This window comes from Myodes glareolus, chromosome 11, assembly GCF_982192425.1.
Source record: "Myodes glareolus chromosome 11, mMyoGla1.1, whole genome shotgun sequence".
NCBI lineage: Eukaryota > Metazoa > Chordata > Mammalia > Rodentia > Cricetidae > Myodes > Myodes glareolus.
Window position 1 is genome coordinate 1,786,106 of NC_142036.1, and position 17,026 is coordinate 1,803,131.

Sequence of the window (17,026 nt, forward strand, 5' to 3'; positions counted from 1 at the left end):
TGGGATGGGATTTGGGAGAGCTCAGCAGGGTATAGCCACCACTGCAGGGCAACCAGAAAGTCGAGGGAGGTGGGGAAAGTCTGAATTCCTCCTAGCCGAAGTCCTCAGGCCAGGAGCAACTCACCCCTCCTCCAATGGATGTCTGCTAGAAGATCACTGTCTCTTGCTGGCCAGGAATGTGGCTGAGGTGATGCAGGGCCTGCCTGTCAGGCAGGCTCTCAGAGCACAGGAACTGCCCCTGCCTGGATGAGCCCACAGCCCAGGCTCAGAGTGCCAGGGAGCAGCTCTGGGGAGATCTTGTGGCCCCAGGGGGAGGGGAGAAAGAGAGGGAGGTGTACCTGGATGAGGGCTGGGATGGGGTTTGGGAGAGCTCAGCAGGGTATAGCCACCACTGCAGGGCAACCAGAAAGTCGAGGGGGGTGGGGACAGTCTGAATTCCTCTTAGCTGAAGTCCTCAGGCCAGGAGCAACTCACCCCTCCTCCAATGGATGTCTGCTAGAAGATCACTGTCTCTTGCTGGCCAGGAATGTGGCTGAGGTGATTCAGCGCCTGCCTGTCAGGCAGGCTCTCAGAGCACAGGAACTGCCCCTGCCCGACTAAGCCCACAGCCCAGGCTCAGAGTGCCAGGGAGCAGCTCTGGGGAGATCTTGTGGCCCCAGGGGGAGGGGAGAAAGAGAGGGAGGTGTACCTGGATGAGGGCTGGAATGGGATTCCTAAATTATCTTTTATTACATCTAAGGAAAACTATAACTATCTCTTCTTCCACTCCATAAAAGATTCCAAAAGGAAGTAATACTATATAAGTAAACAGGAAGTGCATTGCGAGCAACTTCTAGAACTCTAAAATTGACAGAGACATTTGTCATTCACTGCCTGGACAGTCACTGAAAATTCTTCTATAATGCTACAGGACCCATCTTCAGCCTATTGGCCCATAGTATCTGGCACACTTTTCCAAGAAGTAGGAAATTTCTAAGACAATTTCACCTATATTGGCAGTTTGCAATCACTTTCTTCTGTGTACTGCAGAATGTTTGGCAGACTCTTTCATGAAGCAAGAACACCGAAAGACTGTCCTACCTTTAGACAATTTTAGCAGTCACTATTCTGTGGGTCCTGCAAGTCCAGTTCATACAGCAAAACATCAAGCAGTCCAGACCAGAGCACTTTCTTGCCCAAATGGCTAACAAACTCCATAAGGAGTCTCTTTGATGCCCATTATCCTCTTGAAGTAGATTGGTGCTGCCAGGAGTAGCTGTGTCTCATTGTCATGAAATGTCCTAAACTATTAAAACATTTTAAATGCCATATTTCCTAAGTTTTTGAAAGGTTTGAAGATTATCTAACTGAAATATATCTCTATATATCTATAAAGCCTAACTAACATGACTATAAGTTTGGCTATTATAGATGACTATATGTTATTCTGTATTTCTTTTTTTTTTTTTAACAGAAGTAAGCTTTTATTTCCATGTTTCTTGGACTAAGTTGTCTGAATTGGTTGCTTTGAGAAGGTTAGTCAAAGAGACCAAATCCCATATCTTCATCTGATTCCTCCGACTCTTCCTTGGCTTCAGCCTTCGCTGGGGCTGCAGCAGCAGCAGCAGGAGCAGCAGTGGTGGCGGCAGCCACAGGTGCAGCAGCCACAAATGCAGATGGATCAGCCAAGAAGGCCTTGACCTTTTCAGCAAGTGGGAAGGTGTACTCAGTTTCCACAGACAGAGCCAGAACCCGCTTGTACCCATTGATGATAGAGTGTGGCACTGAGGCAACAGTCGGGTAGCCGATCTGCAGACAAACACTGGCAGCATTCCGGACACCCTCTAGGAAGCGAGAGTGCAGAGCCTGCTCTGTGATGTCAAACACTTTGGGGTTGTAAATGCTGCCATTGTCAAACACCTGCTGGATGATCAGCCCAAAGGAGAAGGGGGAGATGTTCAGCATGTTCAGCAGCGTGGCTTCACTGGCTCCCACTTTGTCTCCAGTTTTTATCAGCTGCACATCACTCAGAATTTCAATGGTGCCCCTGGAGATTTTAGTGGTGATGCCTAAAGCCTGGAAAAAAGAGGTCTTCTCGGGCCCCAGACCAGTGTTCTGGGCTGGCACAGTGACCTCGCATGGGGCGATGGCACCAGCACGGGCAGCAGCGGGCACCTTATTGGCCAGCAGCATGTCCCGAATCTCAGTGAGGTCCTCCTTGGTGAACACAAAGCCCACATTCCCCCGGATATGAGGCAGCAGTTTCTCCAGAGCTGGGTTGTTCTCCAGGTGCCCCCGGATGGCCTTCCGCATCATGGTGTTCTTGCCCATCAGCACCACAGCCTTCCCTCGCAGGGACATGCGGATCTGCTGCATCTGCTTGGAGCCCACATTGTCTGCTCCCACAATGAAGCATTTTGGATAATCATCCAAAAGTTGGATGATCTTAAGGAAGTAGTTGGACTTCCAGGTCGCCCTGTCTTCCCTGGGCATCACGGGGGTGCGTCAGGGATTGCCACGCAGGGTTTAAAGATGATGTCATTCTAACGAGGACGCCTGGCGAGAGAGGTATTCTGTATTTCTTAATTATGCATTATATTTTTAAATGAGCTGCACAAAAACAATACCTTAGTCAAGAGCAGAAATATACATATAACAAAATTGATCTTAAATTTATATCAATAAACCAATATTCATACCAATGTAAATCTCTATAGCATTTCCCCTTTAAATGCAAACAAACATGTATAAATGATCATTTAAGAAATTTGGGCATAGTTTTCTCCAAACTGCTTCCTGCATTTGGTTGGATGAAGTAATTTTTGGCAGTGTTCATGGTGACCTTTCAGAGTGCCTTGCTCCATCAAACCACATCAGTGTGGAAGAATTCCTCAGGTTCTCATTCTCTGTGGAAATAAAAGAAGAACCTCTTTTCCAATGCGACATATTCTTTGACCCAAATTCTGAAGTCATAATTTCTTTAAAATATGTATATTGGTTTAGTGTGCAACCCCTACAATGAAATGTTCCTCTGGACTTAGCTCCTTCACAGTCAAAAAATTGAAAGAAAACACAATACTATACATAATCTAGACTATTTGTGTATATCCCATCTTTACATGGCTTATTTTTCATTATTACTTTACTTTTTCTACAAGTTTATGCTGTTTCTTTAAAGATTTTATTTTTTAAAAAACCATTTACTTCTTTTTATATTGTCTATATTCTTTTTTTTCTCTCTCTCAAGCCCCTTTACATCAAACAACAACGTGACCCATTTAGAGGTCATTCTTTTTTTTTTTTATCTGAATCTATCCTTATTATTTATTTCTAATTATTTTTTGACAAGAACCATCTTTTTTCTAATGCTAAGCAGGTATAGCTAAGGCCAACATGGCCCTGCTTACTAGTTCCACCCAGTCCAACATGACAGAGGCTCTAAGAGCCATGTACATTGCCCCATTTTTAGGCACACATTGGGTCTATGTTTCCATTAAGCAAGTTGTAGAACTCTACTCACAGACCCCATTTAAATGCCCCATAGCCAGACCTCCTGAAAGAGTCAGAGCCATTCATGCTGGTGAAGGTGAAAGCCTTCTTAAAAGATTTATGCAGTTTTTGCTGCTACAGCTGAGTCAGGAAGCCTTTTCTTAAAAGAATTGTGCCACTGCTTGCTTCTAGCAAACAGAGCCCACCTGAGAAAATGCTGCTACCAAAAAATCACGCTTAACTCTATTCTTCTATGTCTAAAATTCATTTTTAAGCTTTCTCAGGTTTGATGTGAACATGTAGTCAACCATGTTGGTATGCCAAATTGTAGGTGGGGGACTGCTTGCTTGTTCCTGGCTGTCCAAACCTGAAATAACTATACAAAACTGTATTATTGAAATACTGTTTGGCTAATAGCTTAAGTGTATTTCTGCCTTACTCTTATATCTTACATTAACCCATTTCTATTAATCTGTATATTGCTAAATGGCTGTGGCTTACTGACAAGGTTCCATCCAGTATCTGTCTCCAGCTGGGCTACATGGCTTCTCTCTGTTTCTGCTTACTCTCTCTATATATATATTTCCAGCCTGGCTATATTCTGTTAAGACATTGGCCCAAAACAGCTTCTTTATTAACCAATGACAATAAAACATTTCTGTAGTATAAAGAGGGGAATCCCATATCATCATGACACAGTGGTTGCTAAGTATTTTGAATGTGTCCACTATGCTCCATGTACATAACTGAACATGTTATGTAGTTTCTAGCCTTTAATCTTGATAAATGTAAAAGAATAAAACATGCTTCATGGAAAATATGCATAAAAATAAATTGTGTCTATATCACTATTAGGAAAATTCAAATGAAATGAATAACTGAAAAGGAATATATATGCTAATATCATTGAAAGCATTTTTGAGACAAGATGAATCAGATATTGAATTTACTGCACTTCTAATCAATTTTGTCCTTGATTAATCACTCTTATTTGTCATAAAAGTATTTTCTGTTTGAATTTTATCTCTGTTAATATGCTAAACAATTAAAAACAAAAAATGCAATCCCCTAAATTTCTTTTCTTATGTTTAAAATTTTCACAGTAATAATATGCTTATAATAAATTGTGTAAATTAAAGAAAATTTTTCATTTTAATCAGTTCATCACTGTGTTCTGGATAATTTGAATAATAAATTAAATATTTATAATGATGGTTGAACATTTTTTGTGAAAATGTGATGATCATTATATTGTCAGTGGCCATGTAAGAGGAGCAGCAGATGACATTTGACTTCAGGGTAACAGCCCATCAGGAGAAAAATTCTTAATGGATGAATCTTGCATAGTTGAGGCTCCAAGACCACAGACTGCAGAATGTCTTTTGCTTCTCTTCTGTAATTACACATTTGCCACTGTTATCTTTCTTTGGTATCTGGTATGGTATGAATGGGTGTGAGGAGATCCCCACTACCTGTAATTTAGTTTGTTTATCTCATGGAAAAATCTTATTCTATTAGCTGTTTTTACCTGTGGATTATTATAAAGATGATATATTTCTAAGATATACTGTCTTATTGATGATAACATTAGTTTACATAAAGTTTGATGATAAAAATAAGAAATGTTACACAGAACACATGAGTTTACACTGAGGAGCTGTATGGACCATGGCTTACATTAATAATTAAGAAAAATAACTGAGTCCCAGTGGTCCAGTTAGTTTAAATTATTCTAATCTTAATGATGGGAGATGTGTTCATTGGTTTTGGAGTGTGTCAATCCTGACACAAAGTGTTGAAAATGACTTACAATTAGATTATTAGGTTTAGCCAAATTATTTTGAGGTAAAAATCCACAAAAGATAATCTAAATTTTTAGAAAGGCTCATAGTTGAATAAGGAACTCATTAAGGTCAGGAAATAAATACAAAGCAGCCTAACGATTAATAGCTGATATACTTTCCTTGCTCAGATTGATTGGTTATCAAGGGTGATGACTAATTCCTTGTATCCATTTTGCCCAAAATCTCCTGCAATTAAAAAAACTGTTGCTGAGTGGCTATAAAAGAATTGACTGATTCATTTTCATGTATAAAATTTTGGTTTGTGATTTCTTTAAGATTCTCTTTAAGATTACTCTTCAAGATGATTTCAAGTGATTGGCTCTTTCTTTATAACTATACAATGCAACCGACTAGTAAAGGAGCTGACGTTGTGCCTCACGTCACAAGGAGACGTGACAAGAAGAAGGAGGTTCTTCTGTTTGTGTGTTGCTTTCATTAGTTGAATAAAGAAATTGACTTGGCCTTTTGATAGGGCAGCCCTTAAGTGTGTGGAGTAGACATAACAGAATGCTGGGAAGAAGGGAAGTGTTGCAGATACCATGAATCTCAAGCCTGAGATGGACGTAGTTTAGAATCTTGCCAGTAAGCCACAGTCATGTGGCGATACACAGATTTAATAGAAATGGGTTAATCAAGATGTGAGAGTTATCCAATAAAAGGCTAGAACTAATGGGCCAGGCAGTAATTTAATACAATTTTGGTGTGGTTATTTCAGGGGTTAAGCTAGCCAGATGGCTGGAGGCAGCCCATCATTCCTCCTACAACACTGACTGAGAACAAAAACTTGCTTGCCTACACTGCTAATTTATGACAAATTGCTTGGCTATGGTGGCTTTTTGGGATAACTTGTTTTTCATCAATAATATGTAAAATGTTTAATCAGTTAAGGAATATGGTAAACTTACTGTTTTTCCCTTGTACTCATTCTCTTGAAAAACAGAATATAACCACATTGTAATGTTTATTTTCCCTGAAAATATTTTTGAGGTTTATAAAATGTAAGGAAAAAATAAAAATAGAGTTAAAATGTGTTAGAAGGAAAATATCAAGAATGAGAGAGTTTGAAGGAAAATATCAAGAATAATAGGATTAGGAGGAGAATCTCATGTACTCATGGGAATTTTCCTAGTGCCTGTTTTTTCACTAATGCTTTAATGGCTCCCTCAAGATTTCCCTTGTCTTTCTCTCCCTGACTTTCCTTCCCATTTTTGAGCATTCCATTCCCTCATGTTCTCTTCCTTCTTCTCCTTTTTCCTTCCCTCTTCCCTTTCACATATGTTTCTCTCCCCTCCTAATTTCTCTTAAGGACATGTCTGTTTCCTCTTCTCAAGAGAATCCATGTATGTCTCTCTTAAGGTTCTCCTTGTTACCTAGCTTCTCTGGGATCATGGACAATAGGATGATTATCTTTTGATTTATGTCTAATATCCACTTATGAGTGAGTACATACCATGTTTGTCTATCTGGATCTGGGATACCTCACTCAGGATTGTTAGTTTCTAGTTTCATTCATTTGCATGCAAATTTCAAGGTCTCATTGGTTTTTTTCCCACTTTTCTAGTACTCCTTTGGGTAAATGTACCACATTTTCTTATCCATTCTTGAGTCGAGGGACATCTAGGTTGTTTGCAAATTCTGGTTATTATGAATAATGTTTCTATGAACACAGTTGAGCCAATGACCTTGTGTTATGAGTGTGCATTCTTTGGGTATATGTCCCAAAATGATATTGTTGTATCTTGAGGTAGACTGATTCTCAATTTTCTGAGAAACTGTCACACTGATTTCCAATGTAGGTGTAGAAATTTACACTCCTACTTGCAATGGTGTATTGTTCCCCTTACTTCACATCTTCTCCAACCTAAGCTATCATTGATGTTTTTGTTTTAGTCATTCTGACCAATGTAAGATTATATCTCAGAGTAATTTTGATTTCCTTTTCCCTGATGGCTAAGGATTCTGAGAAATTCTGTAGATGTTTTTTAGCCATTTATAATTCTTCTCTTGAGAATTCTCTATTTAGATCTATACTCCACTTTTGATTGGATTATTTGGTAATTTGATGTATAGTTACTTGATTTTTTTAAAATATAGTTTAGAGATCCATCCTTTGTCCAATGAAGGATTTTTCCATATAGTAGACTGCCATTATTTCTTAGTGACTGTGTGTTTTTGCCTTACAGAAGATTCTCAGTTTCTATTACTCTAAGTAACAGTTGAGAGGATGCTTAAACTGCCCTTCCCCTATAATCAGATTGATGACTACCTTGATTGTCATCATAGACGCTTCAACCAGCAAATGATGGAAACAGATATAGAGATCTACAGCAAAGCACTGTGTTGAGCTACTGTAGACCAGCTCCAGAGAGGGTGGACTGATAATATGAGCAAAGGAACCAAGATTATGATGGTGATACCCACAGAAACAGTTGACCTAAGCTAAAGAGAGGTAACTTTTGCTGGACTGAAAGTGGGTAAACTGCATGGTAGAAAACTAGATCCACTCAAAGTGGGCTACAATTGTGAGGTATTGGAAGTCTGTGAGGTCACAGAATGTGGGACCAGGATTTATTACTAATGCTTGAACTGGCATCTATGAGCACATTATCTTTGGACGGATACTTTGCTCAGCCTACATATGGGGAGATTACCTCGGCCTTGCCTCTAAGTGAAGTGTAAGATTTGTTGATTCTGCATTAGAAGCCTTATGCTTTCTAAGGTGAGGATGGGGGGAGAGGAAGGGAAAAGGGTGGAGTGGGAGGAGGGGTTGGAATTGGAAAGTGGACATTTATGTAAAATGGGAAAAGATTATATTAAAATTATCTTAACAAAAAAGGAGGAGAACCTCAAGAAATTTAGAAGGAGAAGGAAGACATCAAATGAGACAGAAATGACATTTCTGGCTAGAGACAAGAAAAGAAAACATAGAACACAAAATTAATAATATAAAAGAATAAAGAAAGAAATCATAAAGAGAATGTGTAAATGTCTTTTTCGCTTACCTTTTCAGAAAAAAAAGTCTAATGTATGTCAACTCCATGGATTACTCTTTGAGTCCTGTGCTGCTGGAGGATGGCATACCTATAAAAAAGTATAAAAAATTGTTTCTACAGGCGAATAACTGTCTAATAATCATAAGTAATACAATCCTATTTTAGTAAATTAAGAGAAATAGGAAAATAGAATTAAGAGTCATGAAAATATTCCAAAAGCATTACAGTTGGGGCATGAGAAGCACTGATATTTGAACATCATCTGAAAATAACACTCCCTCACCAATGATTTTATTTAATTAAATTGTCTAATTCTTTCAAGTATAATTTCTTATCTTTTCAAGGAAAGCAGTCAGCTAAATTTATTATATATCTTAAAGTTTAGCTATTAATTAACTCCTCAAATTACAGAACAACATGACCTGTGCTATTTTAGGTCTCCTAAATTTGAGTCCTGATTTGCTTTACCCAGACATTCCCTGTGACCGATTTGTTTATTCTGTGCTATAAATCAACCAAGCATCTGCATCCCATCACTAACTACCCTGATTGCATTTCCTGAACTCAATGAGTTGCTACTTCCTAATAGAACTTTTTCAAAACCTCTAGCTGTTTCTATTTACTCATTTAACTACAAGTTTTCCTCTCAAACCTTAACTCACAGAGATTTCCTACATTTGGAAGTAATTCTCTCTCTACATTGTTCTGATGCTTTACCTATTTCATTATGGTGACATTTTTCACATTCTGCATTAATCTTTTAGTTCCAAGAAATGAAGACCATAACTAGTTCCTTCATTTAGTCCCACAATGACTAGAAGCCTGCATGGATGCAATATAACAAATATGTATTGTGCATGTGTAGCTTATTTAAAAATGTAGCATAAAATTAAGAAATATAAGTCAATAGATAATCATCTATAATAGTCAAGTTTGTAGTTATGTTAGTTAGATTTTCTAGATGTATAGATATATATTTCAGTTAGATAGGTATTCTTCAAATCTTTCAGAGACCTTCAGAATATAGCATTTAAAATGTTTAAAAACTTAAGACTTTTCATGACAGTGAGACACATCTGCTCCTAGCAGTACTAAGCTACTTCAAGAGGATGATGGGCCTTGAAGAGGCTGCTTAAGGAGTTGGTTAGACATTTGGGCAAGAAACTGCTTTTGTCTGGGCTATTTAACTGAAAATGCAGGACCCACAGAGAAATGACTGCTGAACTTGCCTAAAGGTGGGATGATCCTTTGGGATTCCTCCTTCATGAGAGAGTCTAGGAGACATTCTGCAAGCTCCAGAAAAAAGTGAATGGCAAACTGCCAATATAGGCAGACCTGTCCTTGAAATTTCCTGCTTTGTGGAAAAGTCTGCTGGATACTATGGGCCTGTAGGCCAAAGATGGATGTCTAAAGGTACAGAAGAACTTTGGGTAACTGTCCAAGCAGCAAGATGTCTCTGTCATTTCTAGAGTTTTGGAAGTTACTTCAAATGCACTCTCTGTTTATAAAGATAATATATCCTTCTGGAGTCTTTGATAGAGTTGAAGAATTTATAGTTATAGTTATACTTATCCTTAGTTATAAAAACGAAGTAAATAGAAATATTGTAACTGTAATTCTTGCTTGCAACCTGTTTTGTTATATGTAGTTTTGCTATGTTAAAGTAAAGCCTTTCTTTTGTTTAAACAAAAAAAGGGGGAAATGGTGTAGGAGGTCCTTCTGTCTATGTGTTGCTTTTATTGGTTAATAAAGAAATTGCCTTGGCCTACTGATAGGGCAGTAGTTAAGTAGGCAGTGAAAATGGAACTTAATGCTGGGAGAAGTAAGATGGAGGGTGAGAAACCATAGAACTGCTGGAGACAGATGCTGGGAATTTTACCCTGTAAGCCACTGCCATTTAGTGATATACAGATTAATAGAAATGAGTTAAATTGATATAAGAGTTTGCCAATAAGAAGCTAGAGCTAATGGTCCAAGGAATGTTTTAATCAGTATGGTTTCTGTGTGATTATTTTTGTTCCGGGCAGCCAGGACAAACAAGTGAGCCATTCTCATAGAGATTGGCACCCAATGTGATACTAGAACCCATGACCCTGAGATTAAGAGTGTCATGCTGTATCTACTAAACTAGCCAGGCAATTTCCTATACAAGACTTAGACTCCTTAAGATAGAATGTTTATTAAAACATTTAGCATATGTTCCTTGCTTAATATCATTTATGCTGGTTGTAATTCTAATTATACTTTATATCTGTTCCTAGTGTATATAGATTTTTATTGGGTTTTGAACAAAAGGTGGAAGTGCTGTGGGAGCATATTCTGCTCCTTCAGTCAATAGCCTTTAAGATAACAGCCCACTTAGACATGGTCTCTGATGTTGTAAAAGCAGTGGTAAACAAATTCCTGTTCTCTTGTTTCTGGCTCCCAGTTCTGGCTCCTAGACTCTGTTCCTGTTCGCACAGAGGACTATTATCTATGACAGTGATTTGTAAGGTTTTTTTCTTAAATAAATAACACTTTTATTATTCATAATTTTGAACTGGTGTGGAATTATTTTGTGATTTACATCATTACTAGTGGTATTTCATTAAATAAAACTGGCATGACGATCAGAGAGATTTTAACAGCTCCACTGGTCATCCTTACAGAACAGGCAGTGGTGACATAAACCTTTAAGCCCAGCAGCCACAGTATTTTGCCATAAAAACCAGGCAGTAGTGGTGCAGGCCTTTAATCCAAGCCTTAGAGAGGAATATAAGATGGGAGAAAACAGCTCTCACACACAGTATTATTTTGAGATTCCTGGAGGCAGGATAATCATTTCAGACTGAGGTAGAGGTAAGAGCCAGTGGCTGGCTGTTTTCTTTTCTGAACTTCAGGTTCAAACTCAATATCTATCTCTGAGACTTTGTTAATTGTGCAGAAATCTATAATAATATAACACAGCTCAAACTCCTAAAGACATGATATTAGTTTTTTATGAAAAAATTGCTTACATTCTCCCTTAAAATATGGGTTTATTTTAACCACCTGATAATATCAATTTTATAAACAGACTTTGGCCACTTATCTTTAAGAAAGGGAATGTTCATTTCTTATTATTGAACTAAAACTTATGCATACTTCAAAAATTCAAGCAATAATAATTTAGTTTTTAACCCTAATGATGCCTTAAGACATCAATGGTGACTCTAAAGTTTTTGATTTCAAATAATGGTTGTTATAAAATATTAATTAACTAAATTTTATGATTATGTTACATTATCTGTGAAATGATATATTCTGAAGTACTTCAAAATACCCAGTGAGTCACTTCCATCTGATTTAATTCTTTATGAACCCAAAAAGAGATGGTTTAGCATCTCAGATGTCTTCATTAGTCATCAATGCTCTAGAGATGACTGACAAATATGATAAGTACCATTTCAAAGTTGACACTAAAACCTGTTATTTATAAAAGAAAAAAGACAAAGAAAGAATGCTACAAAATTTCCAATTAGATGAAAAAGAAATGTAATATAAAGGGTTTACTTTTGTATATGCACTAATTAATCTTTCCCTTTATTTATAAGATTGAGAATCACATCTAGAAACATAAAGCATGCTCAATTTGTGAATCAAAGAAATACATAAAATATCTCATCTTCTATTAATCTAAGTTTGTTGATGGGAATATTCTCACCACACATGTACACACAGACACACAAAAGCAAATGCTAAAGGGCATGTATATGCATGTAGTTATTTGAAAGTTTGGAAGTGATATATATTCCATAATGAATTCCATAACTACAGGCAAATTTAATGTCCTTCAAATGAAATATAAAGGATAAAAAAATAAAAGTCTAATTTTGTTTTCCCATTTGAATGTTTCATATTTTATGTTTTAAACATATGCCCTATGAACAACAAAAGGAGACCAAGGGGATATAAATTAGAAGAGAAGAAGTCAAACCTCATTATTTGCTGATAATATGATAGTTTACATAAGTGGCCTCAAAAATTTTTCCAAGGAATTCCTATAACTCATAAACACCTTCAGTAATGTAGCAGGATACAAGATCAACTAAAAAAATTTAGTTGATCAGCCCTCCTTTAAACAGATGATAAATGGACTCAGAAGAAAATCAGAGAAACATCACCCTTCACAATAGGAAGAAATAGCATAAAATATTTCGGAGTAACTCTAACTAAAGAAATGGAAGAACTGTGTAACAAGAACATTAAATCTTTTAAGAAAGAAATTGAAGAAGACACCAGAAAGTGGAAAGATCTCCCATGCTCTTCTGTAGGTGGAAATAACATAGCTAAAATGGCAATGTTACCAAAAGCAATTGTAAATTCAATGCAAATGCCCATCAAAATCCGAACAAAATTTTTCATAAACTTCAAACGAATGGCATTCAACTTCATATGGAAAAGCAAGCAAGCAAGCAAACAAAGAAACAAACAAACAATCATAAAAAAAACCCAAGAAAACCCCCACAGGACAGCCAAAACAATCCTGTACAATAAAACAACTCCCTAACTTCAAACTCTACTACAGAGCTACACCACTGAAAACAGCCTGGTATTGGCATAAGAGCAGACAGGAGGACCAATGGAACCAAATCGAAGAAGCAGATGTTAATCAGCACACCTTTAAACACCTGATTTTTGACAAAGAAGCAACAAATATCAAATTGAAAAAAAGAAAGCGTATTAACAAGTGGTGTGGGCATAACTGGATATTAACATGTAGAAGAATGCAAATAGATCCATATCTATCACCATGCACAAAACTCAAGTCCAAGTGGATCAAAGACCTCAACATAAGGGTAGCTCCATTAAAACTTACAGAAGAAAAATTGGAAAGTACACTCGAATACATAGGTACAAGTTGCCACTTTCTAAATATAACGCTAGTAGCACAGATACTGTGAGAAACAGTTAATAAATGAGACCTTCTGAAACTGAAAAGGTTCTTTAAAGCAAAGGACATGGTCAACAATTCAAAATGACAGTCTATAGAATGGGAAAAGATCATCACTAAGCCCACATCAGAGGTCTGACCTCCAAAATATACAAAGAACTCAAAAAATTCTTCATCAAAAGAACAAATAATCTAATAACATAAAATAGAGTACAGACCTAAACAAAGAACTCCCAACAGAGGAATTAAAAAAATGGCAGAACAATACATAAGGAAATGCCCAATATTCTTAGTCATCAGAGAAATGCAAATCAAAACAACTCTGAGATTCCATCTTAAACCTGTAAGAATGGCCAAGATCAAAAACAATGATGACAACTTATGCTGGAGATGTCATAGGGTAAAAGGAACACTTCTGCATTGCTGTTGGGAATCCAAGTTGGTACATCCCCTTTGGATATCAGTGGTGCAATTTCTCAGAAAATTAGGAAAGAACCTTCGTCAAGATCCAGTAATACCACTTTTGTGTATGTAACAACTGTGCCACAAAGCACATACTCAACTATATTCATAGCAGCATTGTTTGTTATAGCCAGAAACTGGAAACAACCAAAATGTCTCTTAACTGAAGAATGGATAAGGAAAATGTGGTACATTTATACAATGGAGTACTACACAGCAGAAAAAAAAATGACATCTTGAATTTTGCAGGCAAATGAATGGAACAAAAAAACATCATTTTGAGTGAGTCAACCCAGACCTAGAAAGACAATTATCACATGTTTAACTTGAGATATGGTTCCAATACCTATTAATTGAACATCTGCCTCTTAAAGAGGCCAATCTGGATGTCGTGATTCCACAATTCTACAATAATAGTACTCATATCCCCACCTGTGTCTATCAAACCAACAATTACAATTCCATTTATATGCACTATAATCTTTGGTCATTTTGATCAAATTTTGATCATTTATAGAAGTTTGCCAAAATATACATTTCTTATTTCCTATTTGAATTTTTGACTTATCTTCCATGTTTATGCCATCATTTAGAACAGTATGATCTTGCATAGAAGGCTCTGGATCTTTTAATTTTCCTGGTGTGACATGTCATCTAGAGTTAATGGGGATGACTGGGCCACTTTTGGCTTGGGGGCCTGTGAGATGCCTCTCAAGGAGTTTCCCAATGGTATCAAATTGCCTTGTCTGTCTGTTGTTGATCTACATTCATTGGTCCAATGTCAGCATTTGCCATGCCTTCTAAATATACCTGGATGCTGAGGTCTCCTATTTTTGCCATTCCCAGAGGAGATATTATTCCTAAAAATTCCTTGTCTACAATCCATTCTCAGATGTCCTATTCTACCACAATTAATGCATTTGGAAATTTGATGTCTCCTCATTACTTTGAAAATTGCTTCTCCTACTCAAGATTCACTATTAGAGTAAAATGTCTTAACATTCATTGTATGCAGAATCCATTTCTCCAGAGGTGCTGACTTAACCTTTAAAGGCCCAATTATCTTTTTGCTTTCTAAGTTTGCATTTTATAAAGCTAGAGATTCAAAAATTACACATCTAACATCTGGGTCTGTTATTCCTATTTGTACAACATTACTTAATCTTTGTAAAAGTCAGTAAAGCCTTCTCTCTTTCCCCGTCTAACCCTGGTATTTGATTTAATCATTTTTCCAAGTTCTTGAATCCTGTCTCAAGCATTAAAGGCTGCTTTGTCACATATGTACAAGATTTCTTCATTGTAAAGAGCTTGGACCTGTGGGTCAGCATAAGGGCCTTCACTAAGAATTTGATCTTTTGCTTTTTCCTGCTGTTCCAAATTTTGGGGCTCCTATCTGAAATAATTTCTAAACATCAATAAAGGTCCATCATCCAGTACTGCTGAAACTAACTGAAAAAAGTAATGAAGGGTTGTCCTGACTTTAGAAACCCATCTCCTTAACAAATGTGGAATACAAGCCATTAGTTACAACACCTTACTTAATTTCTTTTAGATCATTCATTCCTATAGGTATCCATCTACCTTCTTTGGATCCTTTTGCTCCTTTAGAAGTTGATGTTTTGTCAGAGTAAATTACAGGGTAGGAGGCTAAACCCCTGGGTAATTCATTTCTGAGAGCAACTCATGATGTTGCATCCTGTTCTCATGCCTTCTTTTCCTGTTTATCAACTCCAATAATTTCCTTAATCATTTCAAATCTTTTTATTATTGTCTTTTGTAAAGCCTGAATCTTCTGGCCTGTATATATTTCTAGTGATTTCATTGATGCACTTGGTTTCTGGTCCTCATTTTGTACTTGTGATTCCAAGGTTTGAATTTTCTCCTTTAAAGATAACATCTCCTCCTTGACTTTACTTAAATATCATGATGATTGCCATCCTGGAGATACATTTATTCCTGTTATTTTATCATAACTTCTTGGCAAGTTATAATTGCCAAATTCAACAGTATAAATTCTTTCAGACAACTTCTTTGTACCAATAGATATGGATTTAATTTTGTCTAATAATTGTATTAACTTTTTCTGCTAATATTTTGATTTTATAATATTTTGATTTAATAATATTAATCCTGTAGACTAACTGTTCATTATTACTCTGTAAAAATGGTATCCTTCCTAAGAGTGCCATATTCTTCCTTAATGATAGAATATGGAGAAGAAAACTGAAACCTAATAACCAATTAATTGAGGTATACCCATAGTCATATAAGCCTCACATAATACAATCCATAGTATTAGCAAATAAGTTACTAAAAGTTGCATTGGTAATGAATTCTGTCATATTACCTGGTGCGGGAGAATTATCTGTATTCTGTCAATCATGTATTTTAATAAAACGCTGATTGGCCAGGCAGGCAGTATAGGCGGGAAAGCCAGACAGGAAGTAGGGGTGGAGCAAAGAGACTGGGAGTATTCTGGAAGCAGAGCTCCCTCAGCCACTCCTGCGCAGATCAATGAAGAGGCAGCATGTAACTTGCCCAGCTGAGAAAGGTACGGAGCCATGTGCTAAAGTAGATAAGGATAATGGGGTAATATAAGTTATAAGAGTTAACAAGAAGCCTGACCTAATGAGCCAATCAGTTTATAACCTGATGTAGACTCCGTGTGATTTTCCTTGGGACTTGCTGGCTTGTTGGGGTACCGGGAGGGATGGAAACCCCAACAAGCCGGCCCTCATGTTACATATGGAGCCCAGACGTGGATAACTGAATCCACAGAAAGCCTGAGAAAGCTTGAGAAAGAAAAGAGTAAAGCATGGCTTCTTGGTGGCAGCGATTTCTCGGGTCTGCTCTGCTTGCTAGAGGCAAGCAAGCGCTCTCATCTAAGAGAGGCTTCCTGACTCAGCTTTAGCTGCAAAACCTTGCAGCTCTTTTAAGAGGTCCTGCCACGAAAAACTTAAACGGTGTTGATGTAAAGCTCAATGCATGCTTTTCGGTTTTCAGCCATAGCAGGCGAAAAGCTGCGCTGTTTTAAAATGCTGACTTTCTGGGCTGTCCTGCCAGGGCAAACTCTGACTCTTTCAGGCAGGCAGTCCGACTGAGTGTGGTCTGTGAGCAGAATGCTGCAGCTTGCTGACAAGGACCTTGAAACGCCATAGAGTTGTGGCAGTAAAAGGCTTCAGTGGTACCTCAGCCACAAGGCTGGAAAGCTAAAAAATGAGCTGGATCTAGCCGTCAAAGTCACGACTTTAAGGGAGAGGACTAATCTTCTCCTTAAAGACTCATGTAGTCAAAAAAGAGAGAGAGATACAGTAAAGAGAGGTTCAAAGACGAAGAAAACCTCTAAA

General features: G+C 37.4%; 1 pseudogene; it reads right to left on the bottom strand.

Moving 5' to 3' along the window:
• Positions 1 to 1,431: 1,431 nt before the first annotated feature.
• On the bottom strand, positions 1,432 to 2,542 carry LOC125402209 (large ribosomal subunit protein uL10 pseudogene; annotated as a pseudogene).
• Positions 2,543 to 17,026: the final 14,484 nt, after the last annotated feature.